We start from the raw sequence: 18302 nt of genomic DNA on the forward strand, positions 1-18302 counted from the left end.
AAATGAAAATATGAGCAGTTACAAAAAAAAAATTCTATAGAACACACAATAATTGTGGCACATTTGACCTGGAGCCAAGGAGACCTGAATTCAAATTCATCCTTAGACACTAGCTGTGTAATCCTGAGCAAGAGACTCAACCTCTATTTGCCTCCATTTTCTCCATTTGGCCATTTCTGCTTTTTAAGGAGTTCTTTTCTTCCTTGAATGTTTGTGCCTCTTTTACCATTTGCTCAATTCTATTCTTAAGGTGTAATTTTATTCATTATTTTCTTTTTACCTCTTCCGCCAAGCTATTAATTCTCTTTTCATAATTTTTTTGTATCTCTTGTTTCTTTTCCCAATTTTTCTTCTACCATTCATTTCTTTCTTTACCTCTTTCAGGAATTCTCATTGGGCTTTTGTACAATTCACTTTTTTTTCTCTGAAGTTTGACTTGTATTTGTCTTGACATTATTGTCTACTGAGTTTGTCTTGGTCTTCCTCATGATCAAATTTTTTCTTTTTAAGCTTTTTATGGTCAAATTCTTCGTTGTTGTTGTTTGCTAATCTTTCCAGCCTGTTTTATTTTTACTTTGAACTTTGTGTTAAAATTGGTCTCTGGTCACTTGGAAGAAGTGTCCCAAGTCCCACTGTCCCAAGCTTCAAGCTTTTTCACATTGCTATTTTCAGAGCTAGTTCTAGGTGGTCTGTAAGTTTTCTGTGTTTCCAAGGTGGTATGATCTGGGAAGAATTGTGATTCCTGCTTTCCTGGCTTGCTCTGGTCTTTACGCAGGAAGGGCTCCTGCTCCTCTGCAGCCACAAATGCTAACATTCTATTTACCTTGGAACTTTGATCAGGGCCCCTACTCCCTTGTGACCAACTTCAAGCACTCCTCTCTGACCTAGAATATTTTTGGACCAAGAATTCCCAAAGCTGCTGCTGTCACTGTTGCTACCCCCCCAAGGCCCACCACTAGTGTTGCAGCCTCATGAGCTCAGAGGCAGGCCCCCACGCCTTTCCTGACTTTTTTTTTTTTGTGAGGCAATTGGGGTTAAGTGACTTGCCCAGGGTCATACAGATAGTAATTGTCAAGTGTCTGAGGTTAGATTTGAACTCAGGTCCTCCTGAATCCAGGGCCAGTGCTCTATCCACTGTGCCATCTAGCTGTCCCCCTTTCCTGACTTTTTGTTGGCTATGCCACTCCAGAATTCAACTTGATGTGTTATTTTAAAATTGTTTCAAGGAGAATGTTGGGATAATGTGGCTGGGTTCCTGCCTCTACCCATCATATTGTCTCCCTGACTCAGTTCTCTCAATTGTAGTATGAGGTTAATACCTCCCAGAGTTGTTGTGATGATAACATGAGAAAATATTTGTAAAGTGCATTGCAAACCTCAAAACACTATGTAAATGATATTATTTTTTTCTGGATTTTCTAGGGTAGTCTCAATTTTAGAAGAAAAGATATGTACTATTAAAGAGCAAGGTCATAAAAAATATTCTTTGTCAGACTACATATCCTAGTTTCTGTTTTGGAAAGTATATTTAAAGCAGCATTGAAAGACTTCAGGACTAAGATCAATTCAACAATCAACTATGACTTCAAAAGACTTGATAGAAACATGGGTCCCACTTTTTTATACAGAGGTGATAGGCTGCAAATGCCAAGTAAGAAATACATTTTAAGACAAGACCAATGTGGGAATTTGTTTTGCTTGACTATACTTATTTTTTTTAGTGGAACAGCTAGATGATGCAGTGGATAGAGTTCTGGGCCTGGAATCAGAAACTGAAATGAAAACAATTAATAATTTTGGCAAAGTAGAAGGATAAAAAATAAAGCCACATAAATAAATCATCAGCATTTCTATATTTCACCAACAAAGCCTTGCTAGAAGAGATAGTAAGAGATATTTTATAAAATGTGTGGCAGTATACCTGCCAAGGCAAACCCAGGAACTATATGAAAATAATTATAAAACACTTTTTATACAAATAAAGTCAGATTTAAATAATTGGAGAAATATTAATTGTTCATGAGTGAGCTGAGCAAATATAATAAAAATAACAATTAATCTACTTATTCAGTGCCATCTCAATTAAACTACCAAAAGTTATTTTATTGAGCCAGAAAAAAATAACAAAATTCATTTGAAAGAACAAAAGGTCAAGAATATCAAAGGAATTAATAGGGAAAATGTAAAGGAAGGAGTTCTAGCAGTATCAGATCTTGAACTGTATTATAAGGCACTAATTATCAAAACTATCTAGTACTGGATAAGAAATAGAATGATGATAGATCAGTGGAATACTGAGATACAATATGACTATATAACATGTTATTATAATTATAATATATTATTATATATTATACAGCGGTAAATGACTATAGCAACCTCGTGTTTGATAAATACTAAGATCTAAGCTTTGGGGATAAAAACTTACTATTTGGTAAATATTGCTGGGAAAACTAGAAAGCAGTCTGGAAGAAACAAAGCATAGACCAGTATCTTACACCATTTACTAAGATACTGTCAAAATGGATACATGACCTAAACATAAAGGGAGACAATCATAAGTAAATAAGAATCTTCTTTCACAGCATGACTAATACAGAAATATGTTTAATGTGATTATACATATATAACCTATATCAGATTGCTTGCTGTCTTGGGGAGGGGGAAGGGAGAGGAGGGAGGGAGAAAAATTTGGAACTAGAAATCTTATAAAAACAAATGTTGAAAACTATCTCTACATGTAACTAGAAAATAATAAAATACTTTTATGATTAAAAAATTAGTAAATCAGAAGAACATGGAACATAATACCCATCAAATTTATAGATAGAAGAATTTGTGAATAAACAAGAGATAGAGAACTTTGTAAGATGTAAAATGAATAATTTTGATTACATTAAATTAAAAATATTGTGTACAAATAAAACCAATGTAGCCAAGATTAGAAGAAAAGCAAAAAAATTGGGTGTGGGGGATTTTTATAGACAGTTTCTCAGATAAAGGCCTTATATCTTAAATATAAAGAGAACTTTGTCAAATTTATAAGAATGAATCATTCCCCAATTGATAAATGGTCAAATGATGTAACAGGCAGTTTTTGGAAGAAAAAATCAAGCTGTATATAATCATAGGAAAAATGCTCTAAATTGTTATTGGTTAGAGAAATATAAAAAATAGATAAAGAGACATACAAATTAAAATAGCTTTGAGATACCATCTCACCTATCAGATTGGCTAAAATGATAGAAGGGGAAAATGACAAATTTGGAGGGCATATGGAAAAATTGGGACACTAATGTACTACTGATGGAACTGTGAACTGTGAACCATTTTGAAGAGCAATCTGGAATTAGTTCCAAAGAAGATTATGGGGAATGGCATTAGCAATAATGATGCCAAAAAAATGAAAGGGCCATTGAAACATTTTTAAAAGTGCACAGAAAGGAATAGAAGGAAGTTCAGGAGGAAAAGCAGGACAATTTTGAAAGTAGTAGTATGTAGAATTCATTATATGCTTTTTTTAAAAAGCAAGTAATAGAGAGTCACCACTTCATATAGAAACGTCTTTTATGTGTTCTGCTGTGTGTATAGAAATGCTCTTTTTTTTTTGATACTTATGTTCAGATTGGGTTGGGGGGAGGCAATAAAAGTTAAGTGACTTACCAAGAATCACACAGCTAATAAATGTCTGAGACTGGATTTGAACTCAGATCCTCCTCATGCAGTACTTTATCTCCTGCATCATCTACCTGTCCCAGAATTTTTTTTAAGAGAAAAAATACCCAGAAGTGAGCAGAAAGATTAGAAGGGGAAATGAACATGCATGGCAGTGTTGATAAAATCTAATTAAATTTAATACATACCTTTTTTTTTTAAGAAGAGCCACAATGGCATAGTTCAAGTAGGTTCAAGTTCTATCATTGATACGTAGTGACTGTATGATCTTGAATATATCATTTCATCTCCATGTTTTAGGCAATTTTCTAAAACTTTAAATTTCAGAGAGAGTGCTTCCTTGGGCCCGCAGTGAATAGAGGATTGGTCCTGAAGTTGGGAGGACCTGAGTTCAAATCTTACCTCAGAAACTTACGAGCTGTATGATCCTGGGCAAGTCACTTCACCCCAATTGCCTTAAAACACCAGGGCAATCTCCAATTATCCTGATATATATCTTGTCACTGGACCCAGATAGTTCTGGAGGAGAGAGTAAGGTTGGTGACCTTGCACAGTCCTCCCTCACTTAAATCCAATTCAGTGCAAGTCATGACATCACCCGGATGTCCTGATCCTCTTTGAGAATGAAGGACTAACAACAGAGCAGTGAAATCACAGGTCTAGTCTCTACCCTTATCTTTAAACAAATGAGATGTACATAAGAGAGATTAATTATTTTATATAAAATCCTCTTGTGAGAAATAATTATTGATAACCAATATTTTGGAGGACCTAGTGATCTCCCCTTCTTTCTTTCTTTTTTTTTTGAGGGGCAATGAGGGTTAAGTGACTTGCCCAGGGTCATACAGATAGTAAGTATTGTAACGATTGGAATGATGCCACCTGCTGGATACTTACTGTAGAAGAGTTCTGCCCATGAAGCGAAGGTCTTTGAGGGCAAGACCAGGAGCCTTTTCTTTGGCGGGAGGAAGTGACGCGGACTAGTGGGAGGAGGAAGGAAGAGACTGGCGCTGACTCTGGGGCTTTTTCCTGAGGATGCTGGCGGAGAAGGGAGCTAGAAATGTGCTCTCCCTTTAATAGATAGGAATCTAGGCCTTTCTCTCTCTCTTTACCAAATTCTTATTCTCCTTAATAAATGCTTAAAAACCTAACTCTTGCTAAAGCTTATAATTTATTGGCGACCACTCATTAGATATTTTAGACAGACTAGCTAGAATTTTAACCCTTAACAGTATCAAGTGTCTGAGGCCGGATTTGAACCCAGGTCCTCCTGAATCCAGGGCCAGTGTTCTATCCACTGTGCCACCTAGCTGCCCCTCCCCTTCTTTCTTAGTCCTTATTCCCCTCCCCACTCCAAAGGCAAATTTTCCTTGAAAGTAAAATTCAACTCAGTCAAGGGAGTCTTGCTTAAAGACAGATCATTTGTCTAGATAGCTGAAGGACTTTACTGATAAACCTTGGCCTGCTTTAACCACATCTAGATGGAAATTATTTTGCTCCAATCAATTTGGGTGGGAGTCTACATTCTTTCTCTAATGTCATTCTTACCAAGATTTGAATGACCTAAGTCACTTACCTCCAGACTTCATTTTAATATAATATATCTCAAATCATGTCAACCAATTAGATTTGATTGTTGCTAATCAATTGGAATTGATTTCTATGTAATGGACCTCCTACAGTAAAAGGGTATATAAATCGTGACTCCTATATATAGGGGTCTCCTATATATAGGGGTCTTTGGTCTGAGAGAGATGGCCAATAGACCTCCTTTGATTAATAACTTGCCAACCTATTAATAACAATGATTAAATTACCCAGAAACTGTCTCTCATATTTTTATTTGTCACACTCTTTATGCACTCTTCTTTGTAAATAGAAAAATCATGATTATTGAAGTTTGTCAAGTTCACAAAAAATATTTTTTAAAAGTTTAAGAAAGGGGCAGCTAGGTGGCGCAGTGGATAGAGCACCGGCCCTGGAGTCAGGAGGACCTGAGTTCAAATCTGGCCTCAGACTCTTGACACTTACTAGCTGTGTTACCCTGAGCAAGTCACTTAACTCCAATTGCCTCACCAAAAAAAAAAAAAGTTTAAGAAAACTGGTGTCATAAATTTAAAATCAACATTTTCAGACACTCAAGGGAACTCTTCCCCCAAAATATAGGTTTTTGTCTGAAAATGTGCTGCCTACTCAGTTTTATTTCATTTTCCAGTATTTTAGTTCCTTGCTGACTTTGTCTCTGACTCCTGGCACATCATTTGCATTTTTCAAAATTAATGACCCTTTTTAAATATTAAAGTAGTGGAAACTAATCCCAGAGCTAATACCAGAATGTTGGTCTCAAACAAAATGCTGTGTGGGATCTTTCTTAATAGTAGTTCTTAAGCACATTTCATTCCTTAGGTCCAGTTAGCCTTAATTTTCTTTTTCTTTTTTTTTTTCTCTCTTGTTCACAGTGTTGCTCATGAAGTATAGAATATTTTCAGTTTGCCTGTATATTGGCAATACATTACCAGCTGTGATTTTTATTTATTTATTTTGCAGGGCAATAAGGGTTAAGTGACTTCCTCAGGGTCACACAGCTAGTAAGTGTCAAGTGTCTGAGGCTGGATTTGAACTCAGGTCCTCCTGAATCCAAGGCTGGTGCTTTATCCACTGTACCACCTAGCTGCCCCTCCAGCTGATTTTTTTTTTCCTTTGGCTATTTGTTCAGGGTAGTACTAAAGTGCTATATGTGGAGGCAAATCTTCACAGTATATAAGGAATTACTTAAACCAAGCAAAACCCAAAAAAAAAGTTTTTGTTGTTGTTTTTTTTTTTTAATTTTGTGGGGCAATGGGGGTTAAGTGACTTGCCCAGGGTCACACAGCTAGTAAGTGTCAAGTGTCTGAGGCCGGATTTGAACTCAGATACTCCTGAATCCAGGGCCGGTGCTTTATCCACTACGCCATCTAGCTGCCCCTAAAAATGTTTTTAATTTAAAAAAAAAAAATGAAAACAAACAAACCAAGCAAAACCATCAGCCTGGCTGGATCTATTCATATTAATCCCAGCTGGGTCATTGAAGCTACCACTCCCCTTCGTGGCCCTTCCAACTGTTCTCTCAAGTTCCCAGTATTCTTCCACTTTTACTCCATTCCTCTCAGTAGATCCTTTTACCTCCAATGTTATTGAGAAAATAAAGCCCCCTGTGAGTATCCTTGTCCCCCTACATCAAAACCTCTCAGTGTCTTCCCTGACCCTTTCTTGAATGCTGTCCTAAAGAATAGGTTTACCTTCCTCTTTGCCAAGGCCAAGCTCTCTACCTGCATCCTGGATTCTAAATCCTCCTGACTCCTCTAAGAATATGGCACATAAATAATATCCTTCCTTCCGTCTTTAATTGCTACTTCTCAAGGGGCTATTTCACCATGGCTCAAGTATATCTCTTTTAGTGGCAGGAAAGAATTAGGAACTTATGTTCAATTGGGGAATGACTGAATGAGTTATAGTATATAAACATTGGTTGGTTATTGTCCTTCATTCAAAACAACACAGACACACACACACACACACCAAACCCTCACTTGATACTCACCTTCACGAGCTCAAATCCAGCCTCAGACACTAGCCATGTGACCCTGGGCATGTCACTTAACCTTGTTTGCCTCAGTTTCCTCATCTGTAAAATGAACTGGAGAAGGAAATTGCAAACAACTCCAGTATTTTTGCCAAGAAAACCCCAAATGGGTCATGAAGTGTCAGACACAACTGAAAATGACTGAACAAAATAAAGCAGGTGGGGGAGGGGGGCACATTGGCAACAACCAGCGTGGTGTTTCTGCTTCAGCTTCAGCTAGAATCTTCAGGCGAGGCTTGCCTTCTTTGGTGATCTCTTTTCACCTGAGAAATTTTTACACAAGCCTGGGTATATAGGTATATAAAATAAGTATACATAACCTTTTACTGTTGGTAAATTTTTTGCTACCCCCACATTCAGTTGTCTTGACCCACAGTTTAAGAAGCTAGGCTCTAGCCCAAGGAGCAAAACTCACAGGACCAGAAGGGCTATTAAGCTAAGTAATACTTAAAGCTTAAAGTCTTTTATTTGTTTTGTTTTGTTTTAAACTCCCACTTCTAGTTCACCAAGGACAGGCTCTCTGTCAGAAGCCTCATGGGTTAGAGACAGAAATGCACATTCAAAAACAAAGAAAAAAATTTAAAAAAATGACTTGTAATTAATTCCCAGCTTAATGTCCTACTCCTAAATTGTATCCAAAAAAAATTTTTTTTTAAATTGTATCGAATTAGCTTCATCTTACTCAATAAGTTGCCATAGGCTCTTTGGGTTTGAGAGGGTCTCCAAGGTTTTTCTTTCTGTTTTCCCCCCATTCCTTGGTTTCCCCTTGCAAAGGAGAAGAGAGGGAATAAACATTTATATAGTATCCACTGCATGCAAGGCACTGTGCCAAATGCTTTTTACAAATATTATCTCAGGGGGTGGCTAGGTGACGCAGTGGATAAAGCACCGGCCCTGGATTCAGGAGTACCTGAGTTCAAATTCGGCCTCAGACACTTGACACTTACTAGCTGTGTGACCCTGGGCAAGTCACTTAACCCCCCATTGCCCCGCAAAAAAAAAAATATATATATATATATATATAATCTCATTTGATCCTCACAACAACCCTGGGAGGTAAGTTTTATTACTATACCCACTATACAAAGGAGGAAACTGAGGCTGAGAGAGGTTGCATGACTTGCCCAGGGTAACCTAGCTAGTAAATGTCTGAATTTGGATTTTAACTCAAGTATTCTGACTTCAGGCAGAGGCTCTATCTACTTACTGTACTGTCAGCTGCCTCTAAATAAGGAGATAAGGGAGGGAAGGGGAGGAAAATGAAGGGAAGGGCAAAAAAATTCTTTAAGTAGAGCTACTCTGGGCATCATCCTTCACTTCCCTTTTGTTTCAAATTCCTGCCTTTATGATAAGTACATAATAAAACATATTATCTATTTTTATATTTGAACACATAGATACATATTTTATGTGGCAGAGTTCAAACCTTTCCAGGCACCTTTCTTTTTTTGTTTGTTTTTCGTGGGGGCAATGAGGGTTAAGTGACTTGCCCAAGGTCACACAGCTAGTAATTGTCAAGTGTCTGAGATCGGATTTGAACTCAGGTCCTCCTGAATCCAGGGCTGGTGCTTTATCCACTGCGCCACCTAGCTGCCACCTCTAGACACCTTTCAAGATTTTGCAGTCCTTACGGCTGCCTCTTATGAATGTCAATTATACTTGATAGGAGGTTTTACAATTAACTTAATCAAAATGCAGTTTTATTTAAATCCTGATTGGACTCTTATCATCTCAGTTGGTCATGTCAGCCCTAAAAATTGTTCAGATTTAAATAGTTTCTTCCCATATTTTGGAAAAACTTTGGCATCCTCCTCAAAATTTTGTTACCATAATTAAGGACATAAGAAAGATAAGCTGTTGAAGGATGAAGGTGGCAGCTGTTACCAATAATTCTAATTAAGATATTGACTCCCATAGAGAGTTTACAGAAGCAGGGAGGGCTGACTTCTCAAGACTGTTCTCTTCTAAAATGACACTCATAATTGTGATAATACCAGCCCAAGGAGTAGTATATAATTCTAATTTAGGGGTTCTTAACTTTCTCCATGTCATCGATCCCTCTTGAAGTCTGATAAAGCTTATAAGCCCCTCTTAAGAATTAAAAAATCCTAATGGACAGAAATGCTAAATTTTAGTTAGCGGTTAGTAAAATAAAGAGATAATTTTTTTTCCAATTCAAGTTCACAGACCTCATGAAATCTATCAATGGATTTTTTTGAGGGTTCGTGGAGCCCAGGTTATAAACCTTAGTGCAAAGGTGTCAAACAACAGCTAGGCAGTACTCCCAAATACAACCAGAACTAGATTAAGTTGTAATTTAGAAATATTTTTCAAAATACATAGAATATAGTTAATATGTGGTTTTCTTTTTAAAAATATTTTTATTTAAATTCTGAGTTCCAAATTCTATCCCTCCCTTCCTTTGCCCCTCCCTGAGGCAATAAGTAATCAGATAATAAGTTATACATGTGCAATTATGTAAAACATTTCCATATTAGTCCTTTTGTATAAGAAAACAGAAGAAAAAATGAAAGAAAGTGAAAAATAGCATGCTTCAGTCTGTTTTCTATCAATATCAGTTCTTTCTTGGGAAGTGAATAATATGCTTCATCATTAGTCCTTTGGGATTGTCTTGGATCACTGTATTACTAAGAATAGTTAAGTCATTCACAATTCTTCATCAAACAATATTGCTGTCACTGTGCACAATGTTCTCCTGGTTCTGCTCACTTCACCATACATCAGTTCCTGTAAGTCTTTCCAGGCTTTTCTGAAATCATTCTGGTTATCATTTCTTATACCATGATAATAATCTATCACAATAAAATACCACAGCTTGTTTAGGCATTCCCCAACTGATGAACATTCCTCAGATTTCCAGTTCTTAGCCACCACAAAAAGAGGTGTACAAATAGGTCTTTTTCTCTTTGGGGGATGTCTTTTGGATATAAACCTAGCAGTGGTATTGCTGGATCAAAGGGTATGCACAGTTTGATTGCCCTTTGGACATAGTTCCAAATTGTTCTCCAGAATGATTGGATCTATTCACAACTCCTCCAACAGTGGATTAGTGTCCCAGTTTTTCCACATCTCCATCAACATCTAACATTTTTCTTTTTTGTTATATTTGCCATTGATAAAGGTGAGGTGGAACCTCACAGCTATTTTAATTTGCATTTCTCTGATCAATAGTGATTTAGAACACTTTTTCATATGGCTATAGATAGTTTTGATTTCTTTGCCTGAAAACTGCCTGTTCATATCTTTTGTCCATTTATCAATTGGGGAATGACTTGTATTTGTATAAAGTTGATTCTGTTCTCTATATAGATATTTGAGATACGAGACCTTTATCAAAGATACTTGTTGCAAAAATTCTTTCCCAGTTTTCTGCTTTCCTTTTCATTTTGGTTGCATTGGTTTTGTTTGTGCAAAAACCTTTTAATTTTATATATTCAGAATTATCTCATTTATATTTTATAACACTATATTGTCTTTGGTTCTAAATTCTTTCTCTGTCCATAAATCTGAGAGATAAACTATTCCATGCTCGCTCACTCTCTCTCTCTCTCTCTCTCTCTCTCTCTCTCTTTTTGTGAGGCAATTGGTGTTAATTGAGTTGCCCAGGGTCACATAGCTAGTAAGTGTCAAGTATCTGAGGTCAGATTTGAACTCAGGTCTTCCTGAATCCAGGGCCGGTGCTCTATCCATTGCACCACCTAGCTACCCCTCCATGCTCTCTTAATTTATTTATGGTATCACTCTTTATATGTAAATCATAGACCCATTTTGATCTTATTTTAGTATACAGTGCAAGATGTTGGTCTATACCCAGTTTCTGCCGTACTATTTTCCAGTTTTTGCAGCAATTTTAGTCAAATAATAAGTTTTTGTTCTAAAAGCTTTGATCTTTGGGTTTATTATATACTAGGTTACTATATTCATTTACTATACTGTAATTCATACCCATTTCATTTCACTGATCCATCACTCTATTTCTTAGCCAGTACCAGGTTATTTTAATAATTACCACTTTATAATGCAGTTTGAGATGTGGTACTGCTAGACCACCTTCTTTTTCATTTTTTATTGATTCCCTTGATATCCTTGAGCTTTTCTTCTTCCAGATGAATTTTATTATCACTTTTTTTTTTTGCAGGGCAGTGGGGGTTAAGTGACTTGCTCAGGGTCACACAGCTAGTAAGTGTCAAGTGTCTGAGGCCAGATTTGAACTCAGGTACTCCTGAATCCAGGGCCGGTGCTTTATCCACTGCACTACCTAGCTGCCCCCTGTTATTACTTTTTATAGATCTATAAAACATTTTTGATAGTTTGATTTGTATGGCACTAAATAAATAGATTAATTTAGGTAAGATTGTCATTTTTATTATATTGGCTCAGCCTACCCATGAGTAATTAATATTTTTCCAGTTGTTTAGATCTGACTTTATTTGTCTTGAAAGGTAGGCTCCCAGGTATTTTATATTGTCTACAGTTACTTTAAGTGGAATTTCTCTTCCTACCTATTGTTGCTGGACTTTGTTGGTAATATATAGAAATGCTGATGATCTAAGTTGGTTTATTTTGTATCCTGAAACTTTGCTAAAGTTGTTAAATATGTCAAGTAGCTTTTTAGTTCATTCTTTATGATTTTCTAAATATAACATGATATCTGCAAAGAGTGATAGTTTTGTTTCCTCATTGCCTGTTCTAAGTCCTTAAATTTCTTTTTCTTCTCTTATTGCCACAGGTAACATTTCTAGAATAATGTTAAATAATAGAGATGTTAAGGGGCATACTTGTTTCACCCCTGATTGTATTGGAAAGGTTTCTAGCTTATCCCCATTACAGCTAATTTTCACTGATGGTTTTAGATGGTTTATCATTTTAAGGTAAGTTCCATTTATTCCTATGTTCTCTAGTGTTTTTATAGGAATGGGTGCTTTATTTGGTCAAAAGCTTTTTCTGCATCTGTTGGGATAATCATATGATTTCTGTTGATTTTGTAATTAATATGGGCAATTATGCTGATAGTCTTCCTAATATTGAACTAGCCCTGAATTCCTGGTATAAATCCCCCCTGGTCATAGTGTATGATCTTTGTGATATATTGCTATAATATCTTTGTTAGTATTTTATTTAAAATCTTTGTGTCAATATTCATTAGGGAAATTGGTCTATAATTTTCTTTCTCTGTTTTGGCTCTTCCTGGTTAGGGTATCAGCACCATATTTGTCTCATAAAAGGAATTTGGTAGCATCCCTTCACCTATTTTTCCAAATAGTTTATAAAGTATTGGGACTAATAGTTCTTTAAATGTTTGGTAGAATGTGATTTTGAATTCATCTGGTCCAGGGGATTTTTTTCTTGGAAAGTTCATTGATGACTTGTTCAATTTCTTTTTCTAAAATTGAGTTAAGTATTTTATTTTTTCTTCTGCTAATCTGGGTAATCTATATTTTTGTAGATATTTTTCCATTTCATTTAGATTGTCAAATTTATTGGCATATAATGGAGCAAAATAGCTCCTAACAATTGTCTTAATTTCCTCTTTATTGGTGGTGAGTTCACCCTTTAATTTTTGATACTAGTCATTTGGTTTTCTTCTTTCCTTTTTTTTTTTTAATAAAATTAACCAATGGATTGTCTATTTTATTGGGGTGGGGTTTTTTTTTTCATAAAACCAGCTTCTAGTTTTATTTATTACTTCAGTGTTTTTCTTACTTTCCATTTTATTAATCTCTCCTTTGATTTTCAGGATTTCCAATTTGATGTTTAATTGGGGGCTTTTAATTTGTTTATTTTCTATTTTTTTTAGTTGCATAGCCAATTCATTGATCTATTTTTTCTTTATTTTATTGATATAAGCAGTTAGGGATATAAATTTTCCCCTAAGTACTGCTTTGGCTGCATCCCATAAATTTTGATATGTTGTCTCATTATTGTCATTTTCTTCAGTGAAATTATCAGTTGTTTCTATGATTTGTTCTTTATATGTAATTTTCTAATATCCTATGGCTTGGTGGCCTCCATTTCTATTTCAGGTTGATATCACTGTGCAAGAAGATCTGCTGATGGCCTTCAGCTGGGTATACAATTGTAGGACTTATAGGAAGAGGTGACTTCAAGACCCTACCTTGAAACTTTCCAACTTACCCCAAAATAATCTTTATTGTCAATCTATGGCATTGGGGGTGGGAGGAGGAAGGGAGAAAAGCACTTTAAATAAGGTATTTCCTCTCATAGAAGAGGTAAATGTTCATTCTTAGGACTCCTTACAGTTTAAGGCAGAATTGAATTATTTGCAGATATTTATTGCAAGTAAGTTTTGGCTACCACCAAGCTGGAAACTAAGGAGAATGAACATGTAGCTTATGCAAACTAATTTTGTCAACTTGGGCCAATGGAAGTGTAAAGAATTAATTATTATTTGAGCTATGATTATACTAGCATAGCAAGGTCCAAATTTAGCTATAATGTCTCCAGTAATATTAAACATGTGCTCAGTAGGAAAGATAAACTCTCCCATGCCATTGTTCAAAAGATTTTTTACTGTATTTGTGAGGAGGAAACCAGTAATACTATGAATAAGTATTGAGCAGGCTAATAGTTTAAATCTGGACAATATGCTGTCCCAAAATATGCCAATTAGAATATACAAGGCGGGGAGCCAAATATTCTATCATGGTACAATTTATTTTTATTTAAAAAAAAAAATTTTTTTTTTACAGGGCAATGAGGGTTAAGTGACTTGCCCAGGGTCACATAGCTAGTAAGTGAGGCTGGATTTACACTTAGGTCCTCCTGAATTCAAGGCCAGCGATTAATTCACTGCACTACCTAGCTGCCCCCATGGTGCAGTTTAAAATGGACCTGCTTTTCTCTGACCAGCAAGATAAATGCTAAGGTTTTTTTTTTGTTTTTTTTTTTTTAGTGAGGCAATTGGGGTTAAGTGACTTGCCCAGGGTCACACAGCTAGTAACTGTTAAGTGTCTGAGGTCAGATTTGAACTCAGGTACTCCTGACTCCAGGGCCAGTGCTCTATCCACTGCGCCACCTAGCTGCCCCAGTGCTAAGGTTTTTTAAGAGCAAGGGAGATGGGCAGCTAGGGCTGAAATAGGAACTTAAAGGATAACCTACATCTCAGGATTTGGCCCACCTAAATGATACAGACATACATATAGATGAATGACCACTCAAAGACAACAATAACTAAAACATAAACAAAAACAAAAACTGAACACAAAGAAAGAACAGGCTCTGGATAAGAATGACTGTAGAAAGCCACATGGGTAGCAGAAGACCTCTGAGACCTTATAATCAGGAGTTAGCTGCAGGTCTCAGCAATCTAGGGATAAGTGATGCTGGGCCTATCAGAGCCTGCTTGTGTTTCTTATATTGTGTTTTTTGATCATTAAACTGCAGTAGCTGTGGATCTGGGATTGGTTGGTTGGTTGCTGTTCTTCCTTTTCAAAGAGGACCAAAATGACATCACTATGTTGGAGTCAAGCATACAGTGTGTCCGACTGTGACTTATCAGACCAATAAGAACTCAGAAGGCTCTACCACGGGTTGGGCAAATAGTCCATATGAACATTTGGAGTGAAGATATTTCTAAATCTGTGCATCTCATGTTCCTTTTGAGCTACAACAATTCTGCTTCACTCATAAAGAACAGCTCTTTCTTTAATGTAGGCATGCTTTGTCAGTATCTCTCATGTCATGCAATAAATTCCAAATGTTTCAAAAAGACCTTGAGAGTGTCTGGGATAGAGACCATAGAAAGCATTCCTTCCACAGGGAAGGCTTGGGAAAAGGCAAAAAGAAGCTAGCCAGAGATCTCAATCTCCTTATTTCCAGTGCAGGGGTCCCAGTCACCTAACCGAGTGCTGTGGCCAACAACCTACTGAAGGGAGCAGAGGTATACTGCCAGAGTCACTGAAAGAAGTCTTGGGGGTAACAGAATACATACTCACTAGTCATATTTGAATTGTTTACTTGGAACAAGGTGTCCAGAAAGGTTGGATGGATGCAAGTCCTAACAAGTTCCATGGCCTGTAGTAATTCTATTACTCACAGCTTAGTAGTGAGATGAGTTAGGCCACTTTAGAAGAAAAACCCAAGGGAGGAAGGCTGGTATAAAGAAATTGATTCCTTAACCATTTTTGGTAATAATTCACACTTAGTATTTTAAGTTTTACAAAGTGCTTTCCATACATTCTCATTTGATCCTGAGGCAGCTATGTGGATAGTGTGTAGAGTTGGGGTCAGGAAAAAACAGTTCAAATCCTGCCTCATATATTTATTGTGTGACTCTGGGTAAATAACAACCTCCTTTAGTCTATTTCTTTAGCCATAAAATAGGGATAATAACAGCACCTACCTCCTGGGATTCTTGTGAAGATCAACTGAGATAATAAATGCAATGATGTGCTTTGATGATGATGACTATAATCATCATCATCCTCACAACCCTATGGGGTATGTGATACATTCTAGCAGGTACAGAATCATTCAAGCCAGGCAATTTTAGGTATGGTCCATATGGCTTCTCATAGGAGGGAATATTTGGGCTACAGCAGCTTGGACTGCTCACTTCTGCCTCTGTTGGAAACCAGGCTGATGCAAACATCTCTGAACAAGGAAATTAACCTTTCTTGGCAGCTGGAGACCTGAATCAACTTAGCTTGGGAAAGAAGAGCCAACCAACAACTTCCTGGTTCTAAAGATGGTAGTTCATTGGACCATGCTTATGAGGGTGGGGAAATTCTTGATGGATGTGTTTTTTTTCAATTTAAGCCCTTGACCTGAATTGGGAGGACTCAAAAATAGAAGATGTAAGAGCTGGCAATTCATCCCTCTTGGCAGGACCCTGAAACTACAAAGCAGGCAAAAGGATGAAGTGGAGTGACAGCTGGAACAGAGTCCTTTTAGAGAAGGGCATGAAGAAAGATCTGTTGGAAGGTACAGGGAATGCTAGAAATGAGAGCATTAATAGAGACCAGGTCTTAACTTGGATAGAACTGTTGATACCAGGAATGATAGCTAACAAGGAGGCATAGGAATGAACTGAGAACTAATTTTGGATGTTGGGGTGAGTATGGATAGAAGTAGCAGGAGAAAGGGATTTATACCAAAACATGGGTTTTGGGTGACAGGCATTAGAGAAGTAAGAGTTTATAGAGGAGAGGTTGAACTGGAGGGATTTTCTTTTTTGGGGGGGTGGGGGGCAATGAGGGTTAAGTGACTTGCCCAAGGTCACACAGCTAGTAAGTTGTCAAGTGTCTGAAGTCAGATTTGAACTCAGGTCCTCCTAAATCCAGGGCCAGTGTCTTATCCACTGCACCACCTAGCTGCCCCCAAAGATTTTTTTTTTGTGTGTGAGGCAATTGGGGTTAAGTGACTTGCCCAGGGTCACACAGCTAGTAAGTGTTAAGTGTCCGAGGCCGGATTTGAACTCAGGTACTCCTGACTCCAGGGCCGGTGCTTTATCCACTGCGCCACCTAGCTACCCCAAAGATTTTTTTAAAACAGGTTATTATTTGGGTTTTTTGTGAAGCAATGAGGGTTAAGTGACTTTGGGATTTTCTTTTCTTTTCTTTTTTTCGGGGGTGGGGAAGGGCAATGAGGGGTAAATGACTTGCCCAGGATCACACAGCTAGTTAAGTGTCAAGTGTATGAGGCTGGATTTGAACTCAGGTCCTCCTGAATCTAAGGCCAGTGCTTTATCCACTGCACCATCTAGCTGCCCCAGGGATTTTCTAATATAGTGGTGTGAGAATAATGGATTGGAAGAATTTTTTTATAATAAATCAGCACTAGGTTCTAATTAGAATGTTAGTAGGATGTAATGTACAGGACTGACATCTCTCAAGTGACTTCTGGAAAAAACCATAGAAGTCATCAAGGGTTTCCCAAGTGCCTTTGGAAAGCAGCTATTGTGTTTAGATCATGTTTTCTTTAACTCAGAAATAAGAAGTCATGAGTGAGAAAAGGCAAGTCTCTGGGCTAGTTGTTTCAGACATATAGAACATCTGCAAGAGTTGAGAAGAACCAGGGCTGTAAAGTGTTCCAATAGATATAACTGTGTATTAATAATGGAAAGGCAGCAATAGTGTTTAAAGGGGGAGGAAATTGCCCATAAAGGTGAGAGTTTTATTATTATTATTATCATTATCATTATTATATTAATTTTTTTGTGGGGCAATGAGGGTTAAGTGACTTGCCCAGGGTCACATAGCCAGTAAGTGTCAAGTGTCTGAGGCTAGTTTTGAACTCAGGTCCTCCTGAATCCAGAGCCAGTGGATTTATCCACTGTGCCACCTAGCTGCCCCAAGGCGAGAGGTGTTTTTTTTTAAATACAAGTATTTTATTATTTTCCAGTTACATGTAGAGATAGTTTTCAAAATTCGTTTATATAAGATTTCCAATTTCCAATTTTTCTCCCTCCCTCCCCTCCCTCGCCCCCTCCCCTAGACAGCAGGTAATTTGATATATATATATATATATATATATGTATATATATATATATATATATATACACACACACATATATACACATATAATAACATTAAACATATTTCTGCATTAGTCATGTTATAAGAGAAGAATCAGAGCAAAAAGGAAAAACCTCAAAAAAGAAAAACAACAGCACCAAAACCAAAAGAAATAGTATGGTCCAATCAGCATCCATATTCCACAGTTCCTTTTTTTTTTCCTGGATTTAGAGAGCCTTTTCCATCATGACTCCTTTGGAACTTTCTTGTACCGTTGCATTGGTGAGAAGAATCTAGTCTATCACAGTTGACATAATGTTAATGATACTATGTATAATGTTCTTCTGGTTCTACTCATCTCACTCATCATCAGTTCATGCAAGTCCTTCTAAGTTTCTCTGAACTCCTCCTGCTCATCATTTCTTACAGCAGAATAGAATTCCATTACATTCATATACCACAACTTGTTCAGCTATTCCCCAATTGATGGGCAACCCCTCAATTTCCAA

The sequence above is a fragment of the Dromiciops gliroides genome, chromosome 1, assembly GCF_019393635.1.
Source record: "Dromiciops gliroides isolate mDroGli1 chromosome 1, mDroGli1.pri, whole genome shotgun sequence".
NCBI lineage: Eukaryota > Metazoa > Chordata > Mammalia > Microbiotheria > Microbiotheriidae > Dromiciops > Dromiciops gliroides.